The following is a 12961-nucleotide window of genomic DNA, read 5'->3' as shown; positions in this document are numbered from 1 at the left end:
ATGTCTAAAACTGCTTATGCTCTGTTTCAGCATTTCTTCAACCCTGTACTGGATTCTTGCTAATGCTATGTCTTTGTAAACTTGTATTTATTAACCCGATGGCATTGTTTATGGAAATGTTCTTGATATTGACAGGACTTATCTCATAATATGTAATCCACCTTGAGTCTCAGTGAGGAAGGTGGACTATAAATGACATATATAAATGAATAAAAATAAATATTACATGTGGGGTGAAATACTTCACCAGAACTTGTTCCCCGCTGCCACTGAAGGGATTATTATTAACATTATTATTTTAAACCTTCATCCATAGAAGTTGCTCGTTCATGGGGAATAACTGCAATCCCCGATGGCCATCACAAATGGGGTTCAAAGAGTTACCCCTTCGGCACCTGTCAGCATTGGGTAGACACATGCTGAGCCAGTCAGTATGGCGTGCATGTAGCGACGGACATCTAAGGGCATCCCAGACCTCTTACTACTCAATCTTGGGTGCCTGAATGCCATTTGTCCCTCTAACAAGTTGCTTATTCATGTAGAATAATTGTAATCCTTGATTCCCACTACGAATGGGGTTCAACGGGTTACCCGACACGCAGAGCCAATCAGTGTAGCACGCTGTGATGCCCCTTAGATGTCTATCGTGTCCTTAGATTCCATCATGTTTTCCCCGAGATGTACTTTTTTCTGAACAGAAAAGCTCCCTAATTGCCCTGAGCGTACCCCACCCCACCTCCGCCATCTATGTTCTGCTTTACCATTTTAGAGGATAATGAGTCACACCAGAGAGCTGAAAGAGGTTGTTATAATAATGACTGTCAGGATAGAGCAATATGCCAAGCCCATATTAACATAAGCAAGACCTCTTGTAAGTAGGATTGCCAACTCTGGGTTGGGAAATACCTAAATTTTTGGGTGAAGCCTGAGGAGGGAGGTCTTTAGGGAGAGGAGGGGCCTCAGCACAGCATAAAGCCAGAGAGCGAACCCTCCAAAGCAGACATTTTTTCTTCAGGGGAACTGATCTCTGTGGGGTGGAGTGTAGCTGTAATTCTGGGAGCTCTCCAGCTCCCACCTGGAGATTGGCAACCATACTTGGAAGTGAAGCAGAAGCACTATCCAATTGACTACAGAACCCTAGCAACAGCAAGGAAGCTCTGTACAACAGCCCAGAAAAGCTCTGTATAAATGAGGCAGCAGCGCCGGCACTGTTCCTCAAGAAGAGCTAAGGGATATTTAGCTTTATGTACTATACTTGAACTTGGCTTCTTAACGGGTTATTGCGCAATGGTTTTAGGACCCATTATATAGCGGGGTGAGAACACACTCTGAAAATCCCCAGGTAATAGGAGCTATAGCTTATAAACAGCTCACTGTGCCGTTGTACCGTGGCGTTATTTAGAATGCCCCTCGAGTTGCCGCAAAGGGTCTGTTGTGCACTACACAGCAGTAAAACCTAATTCCGTAAAGATGCATGCCTTCCACTTTTTGCTTACCATCATGTTCTTTTACCATGTTCGCCAGATAGTCATTTTATTTTATTTTAAAATAGAGCCACCTCATTTAATCTTTACACCATGATTAAGGCCTTATTTCAGCAATACATACGGGGGAGACAGGCTTAAAAAGCAGAGAAACTGGCTAGGTAGTTAAAGGGCTGGAAATGATATGCTATTTCACTTCTGTGTTTGAGGGAAATTGGATGCCACAAGATTTAACACAGATGCAAGCCAGGAGGACACTCAGAGTTAAAAAAAAGAAAGAAAAGGAGATTGACTAGGGAAGAAAGATGTAAACAAAAACGGAGTGATTGAAATAATGTAGGACACTTCAGACACAGATGAGAGGCACTAAAGATCGGAAATAAATTACACCCTAAAATGATTCAATAAAAATCAGAATTGTAGTGCAGTAATCAGACAACATATTGGGTGAGGGGAAGCCTGTAAAAAACAGAAGGGACTCTTAAGCACTCTAGCATATTTGCTCTCATGGAGAAATCCATACAGCTGTGATCAGATGACAAGCATACAGCCGAATGCAGCTGGATACATGCTTTAGAGGAAGCAAACTATAGAAATTGTAGTCCCAGGATGGAGAATGAACCAGTATAACACCCCCCCCCATCAATGCAATGATCAATGGAAATTGAGATAAACATGAAACTGAAAGGGGACAGAGGCAATGCCAGTCCAGGGAAAAGTGACACAATTCTGTTTGCTTTCATAAGCAAAACCCAAAGGGAAACAAAAATCCTCATGAATTGTGCATTGCCCCCCGGAAAAACACTCCATGATCAACATCAAAGGGCAAACACGAACAGCTCTTAATATACATATAGGTCCCCTGTACAAGCACTGAGTCGTTACTGACCCGTGGGGGAACGTCGCATCACAACCTTTTCTTGGCAGACTTTTGTTACGGGGTGGTTTGCCATTGCCTTCCCCAGTCATCTACACTTTACCCCCAGGAAACTGGGTACTCAGAAGGATGGAAGGCTGAGTCAACCTTGAGCTGGCTACCTGAACCCAGCTTCCGCCAGGATTGAACTCAGGTCGTGAGCAGAGCTTGGGCTGCAGTACTGCAGCTTACCACTCTGTGCCACGGGGCTCCTACAATTATATATAGCAAGTCGACAATCCCTTCCTTGGATAACTGAAAACAAGTTGTATGATATGCTAATTTCTGGAATTTCTCTGCCAGCCCACAAAACCAATTAAGCAGGAACATGTATGTTTATGTGGTTTAATTCCACAGGCTAACCAAGAAAACTACTAGTTTTGCCAGGGCCTTTATAGCTATCTTCTGAAGCATAAGCAGTCAGTGGGGAACACATTTCATTGCTGTCTTTAAAAGCTGAGACCCTATATGTATTCAGGGATTTTACTAGCTATGGTTGTCAGGCTGGGTCTGGCAACCAGTGGGAGACGGGGGGATGGGTCATGGCAGAAGCCACCGGTGTTGTCATTTTGGGGGGAACCCCATCTCTCTAGGAATTGCCTCAGCTCCCCTCTTTACTGGCACTGTTTTCCTTATACTAAATGACCACGGAGAGCTGCTGCTTGCACCATTTGGGGAAACTTACATATAGAGATCATTACACTTAAGATTCACAAGCATGTCACACTGGTACTTCTGTCTACACTGGCTTCTCAATTAAGCTTTGGCCACTCAGATAAAGCCTATGTATGGAAAGGAAATTGACAGGAAGAAAATTGATTCATTAGAATTGTGGTGCTAGAGGAGAGTTCTGCAGATACCATGGACAGCCAAAAAGACAAATAAGTGGGTACTAGATCAAACCAATCCTAGAAGGTAAAATGACAAAACTGAGGCTATCGTACTTTGGTCCAATCATGAGAAGACAAGATTCTCTGAAAAAGTCAATAACGCTAGGAAAAGAGGAAGACCTAAAACGAGAGAGCTTGACTCAATAAAAAAAAGCCACGTCCTCCAGTTTGCAGGATCTGAGCAAGTCTGCTCATGATAGGACATTATGGAGGTCTTTCATTCAGAGGGTCACCATAGGTCGGAGGCAACTTGACAGCATGTAACACACATACACGCAGTAAGTAAATTTACACAGAGCAGCATTCAAATGCATCACAGTAATGAGGTTCAAAACAGTTAAACCCAAATTAACAGCTGATCAATATCAGGAAGTGATACTTCCTAAGAAGGGTAGGCCAACAAAATGTGAATTCCTCTCTGCACTACCAATGTTAGCTTATTTCAAACTGTACCCATAACAAAAGAATAAAAATGGAGAAATGATGGATGTAAGAAACAAAATTTTACACTGCAGGACAAAAATACAAAGCAGTGCTATGTTTTCAATGGGTTAGACCAGGGCCAGATCAACAGGGTGGGGGGGGGCAGGGGGGTAGTCTGCCCCCGGCGCCATCGAAGAGGGGGTGCTGGCCGCAGCTGCCAGCCCCTGGGAGCGCACGGGCGACTGAGCAGAGGGCAGTGGGAGCTTGCCCGCACCATTCGCCTGCAGTGAGAGCAGGGGGCACGTGTCATGCCTGCCACCCCGTCAGTGTGCCACCCATGCAGCAAGCGCACCCTGGTGCACCGCGGAGCTGGTGGTAGTAGCGCAGGTGGCTGGGAGGCCGCCCGTGCCATTCACCTGCCCCACAGGACAGGGGGCCCGCGGTAAGCCGGCCACCTCCTCAGCAGGGCAGGCAAATGGCACGGGCAGCCTCCCAGCCACCCACGCTTGCCGCGCAGGGGCAGCGCACTCCACGGTGTGTGATGACGTTATGGGAGTGATGTCATCATGCAGCGCTGGGAGTGCGCGTGTGCGACCAGACTTGGGGTGCCCTTGGCACTGGCAATCCTAGATCCGGCCCTGAGTTAGACTTCCAGAGGTAGAAATAAAAGCACCCAAACTGAAAAGTAGATTGGAAAACTGCCTACTTCAGGTAAGTTTTCATGCTGTACTTCTACAATACTTCAATTTGTTGGAAATACAATGGCTATTTTCATTCATCTTTAACCCTCTGCAAAATCGCGCAAAACTCACGGAACGATGGCATCTTCATGGTGTAATTTCCCGTCATGATTCCATCTCCTAGTGCGATTTCTGATGTCATTGTGCCACGAAATGGGATCATGACGGGAAATCACGCCATGAAGACACTGTCGTTCTGTGAGTTTTGCACGATTTTGCAGAGGGTTATAGTCTTGTGAAAACAGCCAATGTCTTGTGTACAGAAAAGGCAGAAGAAACAGAATACCTGCAGGGGACAGCAAATCTGACAATTAGATCTGACAATTTCTGCCTCTCTTCTGCCCCTCTTGCATGTCTCCAGATTGGTATTCTTAGTCGACTTCCTGCTTCTTCCCGGAAGTCCCTCTCTCCTTGTTTAGTAAGTTAGTTAGTATCTATTCTATTTCTCTGCTTTCTATCAATGTTGTAAACTCTCTTCATTCACTCCTTAATCAGACTCAAGATCATTCCTAAGATATACCAGACCCTACAAATTGTAGCCCAAGGAGAACTTTCCATGCCTTGCTTGGAACTCCAACATCTTTATCCCTGCAAAATCAAGCACCAGTATTCCATAGCAATTTTAACACCCAGGGTGGTTCTACACTGGGGCCATTCACCACAATTTGTTGCAGATCTGGCACTCAATGTATATGGAATTACGAGGCAGGGTATGCATTTTGCTGTATGTTGCTACACCGAAATAATTTACCTGTTTGTTTTTCCACCCACACTGGGTGTTTTGCTGCATTGTGAAATCTCCTTCCTATTCCATTCACTGATGTCAGCAGAGATTATTTTTTCAAGTTTGGGCAGATTAGCAGGGCTGTGCCATGAAAGCATACCACAACTTCCCTATTTACCCAGGTTCTTTCCCCTTAGAAACTGCTTGTGTTGTCATTAGAGACGGGCACGAAGCATAAAAAAAACAAACCATGCAGTTCGTGGTTTGTCACATTTCATGAACCACGAACTTTCATGAACCTGCCCCGATTCGTGAACCAGTTCATTTGATTCATGAAAATGTCACTTCCGGGCCAGCAAATCACCACTTCCAGGTCAGCAGAAGGTCAGCAGAAAGCCCATCTCCCGCTGCCTAGGAAACTGATCGGTGCCAAGCTGTCTGCAGTGACAAACTAAAAAACGAACCCAACGAACCGCCCTAAAGTTCATGGCTGTTCCTCAGAAATGGGCTCGGACGAACCACTAGTTTGTGCCCATCTCTAGTTGTCATGGATCTCATAGAAGTTCTACAACTTTTGACCTTATATTTGCATTTGTTCTGCTCCAAATGCAGCACCTTGGGCCTTTCGGCAGAACTTCACAACAGTCCTCTCATGACCTCAGGCAGCTATGACTACAGTCATCTATATTACAACAGCACTTAGTTTCATGGAACCTCAGCAGTTTTTAAAAATATATATATATAAACAGTCCTCAATATTCCATGCTTCATGAGGATGCCCAGCCCTCATCTGTCTTTTTCTTACAAGAAATCTTCTTTATTCATTTATAAATGAGTATTTCCCTCCATCTGGGGAGTTTTCTATGTAGAAGCATGTTACATGGCACATATTCCTACCATTTTATTTAATGTTTTCCCACTAAAACCCATGCTTTTTGTCTGGGGCACCCCAAGCGCCCTGGACTTGCCACAGACGCCTTACCTGCAGACCGATGGCACTCCAGCAGTGGGCACAGAGAGCCCAGAGGAGGCGACGCAGCAGAGAGGAAGGAGGAAAAGTAACCAGCTGGAGAAGCCAGCCAGGCGCACGCTGCCCAACCAAGCCTTAAAGGGCAAGAGGCACGCACGCCTACCTGGGATGCTGATGCCAGAACAGATGGGCTAGAAGCCCCTGCCCAAGTCCTAGGGGGAACCAGCAGCAAAGTTTACCCTGAGGAACTGGCCAGCACCCAGAAGGCCAGGGTGGCTGCTTATGATCAGAGGGAGAGGCGGCCAAGCCGCGTCACCTGGAAAGGCCCTGTCAGCTCCATCCTGCAGGAAAGGATAAGGGAGCAGGGAGGAATGAGAGGAGGAATACCTGAGGGTGTTCCTAGCTGGGCTACATCTAGCCCCACCCTGCAAGAAAGAATAGGAGAGTAGGGAGAGACTGGGACGAGAGAGGGAGCACCTGAGGGCATACCCAGCTGGAGGGCGTCAGGGATAGGAAAGAGCCTGGGAGGAAGGGAGGGGGAAGTTGAGAGAAGTCCTATAAAGGCAGGATCAGTAGAGAGCTTGTGGAGGGTTGTGTAGGAGTGGTGGTAGAGTGGAGGAGAGTGCTGAAGGAGGGGGGGAGTATGTGAGTGAAGAGAGAAGGGGAGAGAGGAGAGATAGGAGAGGAGGGCGAGGAGAGGAGGCAAGAAGAGGAGGCAGTAGGGATCCAGCCAGGTTGAGCAGGCCCGCGAGTGGTAGAGAGGGAGCAAGGGTGATGCATACTTCCCCTCTTTCCATGGAGCGGGACCCTCTGCTGTCCCTGTTCGTGTTTAGGAGCCACAGTTCAGGCACACCAGCGCCCTGTGCAGCCGTGCCCCTGCCAGAGCCTGACACCTTTATTGCCATTCCACACCACAAGTTGAGATTTTGTCAAGCAGGCTGGACATATTATGGATTTCATAATTTTCTATTTGTCTACAATTTCTACTTCTGGTTCAGTTCACTGCCTTATGCATTGAACTATGGACAGGCAGAATATAAATTTCAGGAACAAATAAAAAACTCTAATCCAATTCCTTTTGCATCATAAGCCCCCCCCCCCAAGACTGTAAGGTTTTGCAGACTTCTATTAAGAAAAGGGAACGGGAAATATTGTTGCACTCACAGTGCTGTAGGCAAAGGTCAGTTGGCTGATGGAAAAATCAAAACATATTTCCTTTCAGTTCAAGACATTGTTTCAATGAGCTCTTCTGAAAAATATTAAATATTGCCAGCAATTTGTTCTGAGAGAGTTACTCCTGTGGCTATAAAGCGAAATGCCTTGAATGACAGCGGTTGGGAGCAGTTAAAACTTGTTTCCCTCTAAAATGTTGTAGCATAATGATGAAAACAATCCATAATGCATCAAGAACGGTCTGAGTATTGCTTCTGCAAGGCAGCCTGCGTTTCCCTATAACATCCATGAAGTAATGCAGTCACCGTTCTATTGGTGCAACTGCAAGGAGGAAATGTTTTAAAAGAATTGTCTGGAAAGGTTGGCAGCGTATTTCAAGGACCCTGCAGTGGGAGAGAAATCAGCTAGTCCAGGTATGAGAAGATAAACAATTGTCAGTTGGGTGTGTGTGTGTGTGTGTGTGTGTGCGCGCGCGGGTGTGTGTGCACGCGCGCACACACACACACACATGCGTGCTTGTGACCTGATCTGGATGGTCCAGCTGAGCTTGCTTGCATTCGCTTTTGGAAGCTAAAGTGGGTTGGTCTTGGTTAGTACTTGAATAGGAGACCACAAGGGAAGACCAGGGTTGCTCTGCAGAGGCAGGCAATGGCAAATTACCTCTGTTAGTCTCTTGCTTTGAAATCCCCAGCAGGGGTTGCCATATGTCAGCTGTGACTTGACAGCATATCGCACACACAAATAGAAAAAAGCAGGAGTCCGGTAGCACCTATAAGACTAACAACATTTGCGACAGGGTATCTGAAGAAGTGACCTGTGGCTCATGAAAGCTCATACCCTACCACAAATGCTGTTAGTCTTATAGGTGCTACTGGACTCTTGGCTCTTTTCTACTGCTACAGACAGACTAACACGGCTACCCATCTTGATCTAACACGCACAAATATTTGTAATGCTTCTTGATCTTAAATACTTCCTACAAAAAAGTGATCTTACGCAGCAGGCAAAAGTACATGATAGTACCAGGCATGCAAGTTTTCTGTTGGCAGGGAGTTTTGATGGGCGGGGCATTAAAACTTGTATCACCCACTTGCAGTCTGAAGTGTACTGCTCATTCTACCACCTTATTCCCATCACACTCTGATGTAGGAGTAGAACCAGCCTTGCAAGTCTGCGCTGGAGCAGACATATTCCTCCTCTGCTGCTGTCACTGGTGCGATTTGTGGCATCTTAAAAATTCACTTTGTAATTCAGCTGCACAGCCTATTTGTTGCCAAATCAGTTCAGGGTTTGAGTTTTTAAAGCTAGTCATCTCCCAAGACCCAAATATTTATACTCTGACACATCCCAATTTACGTTAGCCCAATACCACATTGGAGATGCCCCTCCCTAAAGGCAGGTATTTGGCCTTTATAAGAGTTAGGACACCTGGGCCTGGCTGGACCAGGTAAGCCCGATCTCATCGGATCTCAGAAGCTAAGCAGGGTCGGCCTTGGTTAGTAATTGGATGGGAGACCTCTAATGAAGACCAGGCCTGCAGAGGCAGGCAATGGCAAACCGTCTTTATAGTCTCTTGCCATGAAAACCCCACCAGGGGTCGCCATAGGGCACTCTCCACCATCACCAAGATTTAGGGCACCTCCCACTTTTTGAAAATGGCCTTCCAGACGAGATGCAGAAGGCACAGCCTTACCATCTGTGCACGCATGGCAGGCAAGTTCCTGCCCCTACCTTCAATCAACCACACTAGGACCGTTTTCACACTGCTTACCAGGCAAGGAACATCGCACCGAGCTCCTGGAACGACAGCGTCTTCCTGGTGCATTTTCACGCGAGAACAATAGTTCTCGCGCGAAATCAGCCTAGATCAGTTGCTCTGTGAAGTGGGGGGATGATGCCACAGCATCCATGGTGCTCCAGAAATCCTCCCTTAATTTCTAGCAGCTCTGCCATCAAGATCTGGGAATTCCTACAGCATTGTGGGGCTATGATGCTCCCCCCATCCGGTCTCCACCTTCCAAAAACACCTGGGATTGGCAGCCTGCCATAGGGCCGGCAACCCAAATAAGGCACCTTCTCTAGCAAGGTTTGGAAGCTGGAAGGGACTGCCGTATTTCAGGAATCCTTTGGACATAAATCTTATGGATATCAAGCGCTGCTGTTGCTGACAGCCTACTGCTTCAAAATTGGTTGTTCTTGGTTCACGGTTTCTTTCATTTTTTGTTAGTCTGCTAAATTATATCACTCTGAAGGCTGAGTATTTTATAATAACAACAACATTTGATTTATGTACCATCCTTCAGGACAACTTAATGCCCACTCAGAGCGGTTTACAAAGTATGTTATTATTATCCCTGCAACAAACACCCTGTGAGGTGGGTGGGGCTGAGAGAGCTCTGAGAGAGCTGTGACTGACCCAAGGTCACCCAGATGGCTTGAAGAAGAGGAGCAGGGAATCAAACCCAGTTTTCCAGATTAGAGTCCTGCCGCTCTTAATCACTACACCAAACTGGCTTTAGGGGATAATTGTGGGGAGGGGCTGGGATATACTATTTTTTATTTAATTGTTTGATGTGTTTACTGTTTTAGGAAGTCACCGTATGCCCAGTGGACATGGGGAATATTTTTAATGAAAACTTTTTTTAAAAGGACAAATTCTCCTCATGATTGTTCGTGCACTTATGACTTACCGTATCAATCCCACAAATGCTATGTCAGTTTTTCAAGTGCGAATGGCTATGTGGAACAAATTCACTGGGGAAATATTAATACTGTTACATTTGGAAAGAAGTTAGAATTATTATTTTCCTGAGATTCTGGAATGAAACATTTCAAAAACAACTCAGGCAAGTATGCCTTTAGAAAGATCTTTGCAATAACTGAAATATATCACACATAAGGTATCATTTTATTTCTGAAGCCTTTTCCTATGCCAGAAGCTTTGCCAGATTCCATTAGTAAGAATATTATGCCAACAGAAAATAGAATAACAATGTATTAAAACGGTGTTAGCACGTATTGTCAAAACAGATACACTTATTCTCTTTCATGCACTGTGCAGGCACTAACTTAATCTTGCCTAACAAAATATCTGCCCCCTCCCACTTCTGTAATACAGCCAGTGCAGACATCTTGAAGTTTAATTGCTGAAGGGTTTTGCTCATACATTACACAGTAAGGCTTTTTTCCTGGGAAAAGAGGTGGTAGAACTCAGTAGAGGAACTCAAGACCGCACAATGACGTCACTTTGGGTCAGCTGGAACAAAGGGGGAGTTTTTAAAAGTTTAAATTGCCCTCAGCGCGGAGGGCAATCTAAACTCCCCTCTGTTTGGAGATCAGGGGGCGGGGCCACTGGCCATGTGACCATTTTTAAGAGGTGCCAGAAATCCGTTCCACTGCGTTCCCGCTGAAAAAAAGCCCTGATGTCTGAGAACAGCTATTCATAGAAAAGCTACAATGGAAAGTGATTATTCAAGGAATTGGTTGTTTTTTTTTATTATTAGCCATCAATATATATTTTGCTCAGCCACAAGTTCAACTAAAAAAACTTGGTGATGGTGGTGGTGGAAAGTGCAGTCAAGTAGTAGCTGATATAGGGCAACACCTGCTGGAGTTTCAAGACAGGAGTCTAACAGAGGTGGTTTGCCATTGCCTGCCTCTTTGTAGCAATCCTGAACTTCTCCCATCCTTGCTTTTGAGATCAATGAGACTGGGCTTGCCTGGGCTATCAAGGTCATGGAAAGCAAGTTTAGGTGCAAATTATTTATTGTTTACTTGTTTATGCAGTGGCATTGGTATATGTAGGTCCCAGGATATGGCTGAAGGGCAAGTGATGCAGCAATTCCATCAGGCGTAAGTAGGTCAGGATTTAGGGTTGCCAACCTCCAGGTGGGGTCAGGAGATCTCCCAGAAACTGATTTCCAGACTACAGAGAACAGCTTGCTGCTTTGGAGGGTGGACTCTGTCACTATACCCCACTGAGGTCCCTCCTCCTCCCCAAGCCCCACCTTCCTCAGACCTCACCTCAAAACCAATACCAATAAATACCAATAAAAATCAGAACTGTAGTGCAGTAATCAGACAACATATTGGGTGAGGGGAAGCCTGTAAAAAACAGAAGGGACTCTTAAGCACTCTAGCATATTTGCTCTCATGGAGAAATCCATACAGCTGTGATCAGATGACAAGCATACAGCTGAATGCAGCTGGATACATGCTTTAGAGGAAGCAAACTATAGAAATTGTAGTCCCAGGATGGAGAACGAACCAGTATACCCCCCCCCCCCAATCAATGCAATGATCAATGGAAATTGAGATAAACATGAAACTGAAAGGGGACAGAGGCAATGCCAGTCCAGGGAAAAGTGACACAGTTCTGTTTGCTTTCATAAGCAAAACCCAAAGGGAAACAAAAATCCTCATGAATTGTGCATTGCCCCCCCCCCAAAACACTCCATGATCAGCATCAAAGGGCAAACATGAACAGCTCTTAATATACATATAGGTAAAGGTAAAGTGCGTGTGATTTCTAAAATGATGGGAACCATATCACAGGGATGGGTTTGCAACCCAGACCAGTCCCCTCTGGGGTCCCAATAAAATACACCAGTTGCTGCTCTCCTGCTCAGGACCTAATTAGAGCTGCTATTGATGCAATACCATCTACCTGTTAAGTAACAGAGAACTAGAAGGTCGGTCGACAGAGTCCTTCCAAAGCGTCACTGAAGATCATATCAGAGCAAAAAGGCTTGCAAAAAGGGCTAATGGATCTGAATGCCCTTGAGATACTGTCATTGACACACAAGGGCAATTGTGGGACATATTTAAAATTACACTACCAACTTTACATCTGACCCACTCTCTACCACTGTCAAAACACATAAGTAAAACTGTTGAAAAGACATAAAATCGCAGGCGTCTAATGTGACCCACTATCATATCATCTGTACTCAGATGTTATTAGTCTCGACACGCCACTCAATACTGCTGTTTTTCCCCCTTTGGAGTCCCCCTACACTATTTTCAATTTTTTCAGCCACAATTCAACACCTATTTATTAACTGAACATTGTAAATGCAGGACAGATTCAGTAATACATAAATGAATCAGTGTTAATTCACTGCTTCAGAAAGGTATTAATAATATAATAATAGTAATAGTCCAGTAGCACCTTTAAGACCAACCAACTTTACAGTAGCATAAGCTTTCGAGAACCACACTTCTCTTCGTCAGATGCATCTGACGATGCATAATAATAACATTTAATTTATATACCGCCCTTCAGGACAACTTAACACCCACTCAGAGCGGTTTACAAAGTATGTTATTATTATCCCCACAACAATAATCACCCTGTGAGGTGGGTGGGGCTGAGAGAGCTCCTAGAAGCTGTGACTGACCCAAGATCATCCAGCTAGTTTCAAGTGAAGGAGTGGGGAACCAAACCCAGTTCTCCAGATTAGAGTCCCGCACTCTTAACCACTACACCAAACTGGCTCTCCAGTTTGTTATTAGGATGTGCTTTTGTCTGTTCATTTCTGTTTCTACCACCATGGCTGTTTCTGCAAGTCCTTAAAAGGACAGCCCACTCATTGAAAGCTAGCGGCTTTCCCCCTTGACTCTAGACATCTTCTTTTCAAAA

The 12961-nt window shown here is 45.3% G+C and overlaps 1 protein-coding gene across 2 annotated transcripts in view; it reads right to left on the bottom strand.

Moving 5' to 3' along the window:
- The window catches only part of TENM1 (teneurin transmembrane protein 1), a 468106-nt gene that overhangs the window by 379478 nt on the left and 75667 nt on the right, over window positions 1-12961 (bottom strand). The window lies entirely within an intron of this gene.

The sequence above is a fragment of the Eublepharis macularius genome, chromosome 13 (genome assembly GCF_028583425.1).
Source record: "Eublepharis macularius isolate TG4126 chromosome 13, MPM_Emac_v1.0, whole genome shotgun sequence".
Taxonomy (NCBI): Eukaryota; Metazoa; Chordata; class Lepidosauria; order Squamata; family Eublepharidae; genus Eublepharis; species Eublepharis macularius.
This window is presented reverse-complemented; position numbering and strand designations above follow the sequence as displayed.